This window comes from Bos taurus, chromosome 9 (genome assembly GCF_002263795.3).
Source record: "Bos taurus isolate L1 Dominette 01449 registration number 42190680 breed Hereford chromosome 9, ARS-UCD2.0, whole genome shotgun sequence".
Taxonomy (NCBI): Eukaryota; Metazoa; Chordata; class Mammalia; order Artiodactyla; family Bovidae; genus Bos; species Bos taurus.
In genome coordinates, this window is record NC_037336.1 from 63,203,875 (window position 1) to 63,209,122 (window position 5,248).

The window sequence follows — 5,248 nt, forward strand, 5'->3', positions numbered from 1 at the left end:
ACCAGTCCATTCTAAAGGAGATCAGTCCTGCGTGTTTTTTGAAGGACTGATGCTAAAGCTGAAACTCCAGTACTTTGGCCACCTCATGAAGAGCTGACTCATTGGAAAAGAATCGGATGCTGGGAGGGATTGAGGGCAGGAGGAGAAGGGAACAACAGGGAATAAGATGGCTGGATGGCATCACCGACTCGATGGACGTTAGTTTAAGTGAACTCCAGGAGTTGGTGATGGACAGGGAGGCCTGGCCTGTTGCAATCATGGGGTCGCAGAGAGTCGGACACGACTGAGTGACTGAACTGAACTGAACTGCAAAGAGATCCAACCAATCCATTCTAAAGGAGATCAGTCCTGGGTGTTCTATGGAAGGACTGATGCTGAAGCTGAAACTCCAGTACTTTGGCCACCTCATGGGAAGAGTTGACTCATTGGAAAAGACTTTGATGCTGGGAGGGATTGGGGGCAGGAGGAGAAGGGGACGACAGAGGATGAGATAGCTGGATGGCATCATCGACTTGATGGACATGAGTTTGGGTGAACTCCGGGAGTTGGTGATAGACAGGGAGGCCTGGCGTGTTGCAATTCATGGGGTCGCAAAGAGTTAGACATGACTGAGCAACTGAACTGAACTGAATGGGTAATTCAAAATGCATGCGTGCATGCTCAGTTGTGTCCGACTTTTTGCGACCCCATGGACTATAGCCCTCCAAGGTCCTCTGTCCATGGGATTTTCCAAGCAAGAATACTGGAGTGGGTTGTCATTTCTTTCTCCAGGAGATCTTCCTGACCCAGGGATCGAACCCAGGTCTCCTACTTGCAGGCAGATTCTTTACCAACTGAGTTCATCATAAAAAAATTTTTAATTGTGACCTCTCCATTAGCATTCATTTCTTTTGAAGGAAACTGTAAAAATCCTAGAAGAAAACACAGAGAATAACCTCCTTGACATTGATCTTGGGAATATTTTGGATTTGTCATCAAAACAAAGGCAGTAGATGAAAAAAAGTAAACATGTTCAACAATATCAAAACAAAAAGCTTCTGTACAGCAAAGGAGCAGTCTTTCCTGACAAACTAATGTGTTGGCTGAGATATGAAGCATGAGTGAGAGCTGATAGGTGAGGGTGAGAGTTCAGGTGAAGGGAGGAGTATTAAGGGAGAGGAAAGAGCATATACAAAGGCCCTGGGGTGAGAAGGGATGTGGTTCTTGATGCATTGAGGAAGGGCCAAAATGATCAGCATGGCTTGGAGGCAAATACTGATAAAGGAAGGAAATTGGTGGATATGAATAGGAGGCTAGAGAGGTACATAGGGACCATGTGAGGCAAAGCCTTGTACTTGTATATAGGTTTTGGTCTTTAACAACAGTAGGGGAGAATAGAGACATTATCAGATTTGCATTTGGAAAAGATTGCTTTGGGTATCTATGTGAAATCTGAATTTTTCCTTTCTTATGCAAGGAAGCTTCCTGTTCATCTTCCCAACTTGCCCTAATTTCTGTTTTTCAAAATAAGATGAAAAGTTTTTCTAAAGCATTAAGAAAAAACCCTCCTCCTTCCAATGATTATACATTATTTTCCTTTATTCTTTTCTTGATCTTCTATATTAAGAATGTTTTCTCATTTCGTGTATAGCTCCTGAAACACAAAACTTGGATTTTATTTTGGTTTTCTTAATTTCATCATCCACATCTTAAAAAATCATGTGCCTCTATAATTACTTCATCTATTTTTTTTCTGTCAACATATAGTGAAAATTAGACTGACTCGAGTTTAGCCCACAGAAGGCCTAAGAAAAACTGGTAAGTAGGCTGAATCGTATGTGTGCCACTCTTCCTCTTCCCTGGTGGCTTTTTTTCTCCCATTCATGCCTCTCTGCCTTATCTGAATGCCTCCCTAGATCTGCGTTTGCCCTGTTTTTACATCAGCTACTTGCCTTCCATATCATGCAGAGTCATAGCTATTGTCAATGACTGGAGGACCGTGATGTTGAGATAATACTTCATAATGACTCTCTACACTGCTATTCAAACTGACAGGACAGTTAAAGATTTGGCAGAAGCTTATTAATTTGTTTTTGGGAAATTTTATAAATAAATGGCCCAAGCCCTGGAAAAAAGAGGAACAATATATATGTTTTGGTCCTGACTTCTTTAGAGCTATGTGATCCCAGGTAAGTCACTTTAACTCAATGACCCTGTTTCCTCATTTGCTGAACTCTTAAGAGTTGGTTGTTTTTTTTTTTTTTGGGTGGGGGGGAGAGGGGGGGTCCTTGGATGGAATGTTGGATCTTAGTTCCCTGAACCCATGACCCTGTAGTGGAAGCTCAGAGTCTTAACCACTGGACTGTCAGGGAAGTCTTGCTCATTTGCTGAACTCTTGATCCCTTCTCAAGTATGGAACAACTTCTGTGCTTGTATAATTCTGTCTTGTTGGCTGATCAAATCTCTTTCTAAAGATCTCTTCCCATAGAATTATTAAAGTTCAGTGGCTAATTCATCTGTAACAGTGAGAAGGCATAGTTATAGAATGGAGACATTTGGAAAAAGTCCTAGTAAACTAATCTAGAGAATGCTTATTTTGGATTAAAACCAAGGAGAAGCTGGAGTTTTACATCTAAAACCATTATTCCGAGTCTGGTGCATATTAATTTAAAAGCAGCCATCCTTGTTACCCCCTCAGGATCACATGTTGTAAGTGTTTATTTTTACCATGTCTTATCTTTGCTGTTGTATTTTTATCCTTTGGCTTCAAGGATGCCCTTCATCGAGAGGTGTGAAGACACAAATACTCCCATTTGGGAACACGCAGTGCTACATCCTTCCTGGTAGTGTTTTCAGTAAAAATAGTTTCTCTTGATAAAAATTATGGATAAAAATGTAAAAGCCTAACAGCCGGTGGCCCCCTTAACAAACTGTGCATGACAACCTTCTGTGCTGGGAGACAAATGTGAGTAATAAGAGCAGAGGGGTCATGCACAGGGGCACTGGCAGGTCAGCCCCCATTGAAGGTCAAGGGCCTGCTTAGGGGAACCATCAGTTAAGAGTCCCACACAAGAACACAACTAGAATTTTTCTCAATCAGCTTTTTGCTTGTAGCACACAGAGGGAATTTTCTCAACTTACCTTAAGTAATGAAAAGGTTTAACAGAGGGCTGCAGATGGGGCCAAAGTCAAGAGAGATTCTTCATAGTCATCCAGGCATATAATCACAGCCCAGCCTCATAGGAACAGGAACCAGGTCCAAGGGGTCCTGGGAACACAGGCCTAGGTCATGTGTTCCTATACATGGGCTCTATAGTTTGTGTCTACTTCTTAATTGCCTGCTACCAATCACTTTTACCCTCTTCTTTCTTTTGTATAATATCTGCTTATTTATTATTTCTGCTTCCCTATCTCTCTGCTTTGCAAATGAACCACCATGGCTTTTATAAACTCTATAACTTTCATATCCTGTTTCTGCTGATAAAATCCTCATTTTCAACTCATTTTTTCCTACTGAAATTCCAAAGAGAAAGAATCAAATTGTCCTGGTTCATCTTTCCTTACAGAGCCAGGTCATGAACCACTATTCATGGACTGACTGACCTTAGGTCAACTACCACAGTTCGTTAAATGGGCTGTGACCGGAGAAGGAATCATATGAGTCACATAATTCAAATCCCACAATAGTCTAAGGAGTTGTGGGCAGAGGCTACTCCCCTACAAGGGTAGTGAACATGAGCAATACCATCATGATTGGTGTCTCTAATCTACAGACACTCTGGGGGACATGTAAGGGCTCTACTTACCAGCCTCTTAAAATTAAGTAAAGCCTATAATTAGTACAATAAATAGTAGCTGCTGAAATGAGATGAAGTCAGGCAAATAAGCTAATTGAAAAAGATGGTTCAGTGGAAGAGAAACTTCTAGGAACAATAGTTGAGGCAGAGAGAAGAAAGAAAAGGGGGAAGAGAAAGAGTGAGGGTCAGGACAGAGGGTGGCCCAGGGTGGTAGGAGATAGGGATCAAGCTTGCTGAGGAGACAGGGATGAGAGAAGGGAGACTGAGTTTTCTAGTGAGGGCAAAGGGTGATCTTAGAGGTAAGCATCACAGAGCCTTGCTGCCTCAGGGCTGAGGTTATCATAGTGGTTATAGCAGTGCTGCTGTATCTTAAAATTCAAATTAAAGTCTGGTAATATTAAGTGTTGAGAGTGTGGAGCAATGGGAACTGTAATACACTACTGGCAAGAGTTAACATGGTATAAACATTTAGCAAAACAATTTAGCCTAACCTAGTAAAGTGGAAGATGCACATACTCATGGCCCAGCAATTCTACTTCTATGTGTATAACCTGGAGAAACTCTGCTGTATATGCACTAGGATATATTATTCAAGAATATGTATAGCAGCATTGATCCTAAATGCCAAAATCTAAAAACAGCCTAAATGTCATCAACAGCAGAATAGATAAAATTTTGGTATAGTCACACAATGAATATAATGGAAATGAATCAATTTCAGTAATGTGCAACATACATGAACCTTACAGAAACAAATGTTCGTGAAAGGAACCAGAGGGACTTCTCTGGCATTCCAGTGGTTAAGACTCTGAATTTCCAATGCAGGGGGCACAGGTTCATTCTTGGTCAGGGAACTAAGGTCTTACATATCACGGAGTACGGCCAAAGAAAAGAAGGAGCCAGAAATAAGAGAATATATAGCTTCATTTATGGAATTCCAAAATCAATACAAACCAAGTTGCCTTATTTACAGACCTATACTTAACTGGTACCAAGAAAAAAAAAAGAATATAATTTTATCTTAAAGGAGAATTGTTCAGTTATGCCAGAATATAACACAGGATGATAAAAGAGAGGGCACAGTAAGTTGGAAAAGAATGAACTTTTATTTTTTTTTTATTTATGATTCTTCCAAATGATAAGTTTGACAGAAACAATGAAATGTTTTAAAATGTTGATGAATTTGATTCAGTGTTGATAGCTTTATTTCTAAGATGAAGAAAAGATGTGTGATTTTTTTTATCAGAAAATAATATGTAGGGGAATTTAAAAAAATTAAAACTGGAATTTAGTTTTCATTTTGTTAAAATAAGAAATTGATTTATGAGTGGGTAGAATGTTCTTATTAAGAAATGGTAGAAATCATTCTAGTCACCTATGCATTTGGCCAGCCAAACATTTCTTATATCACCAAAATAATTTTATTTTTTTTAATTTAAATTTATTTATTTTAACTAGAGGCTAATTACTTT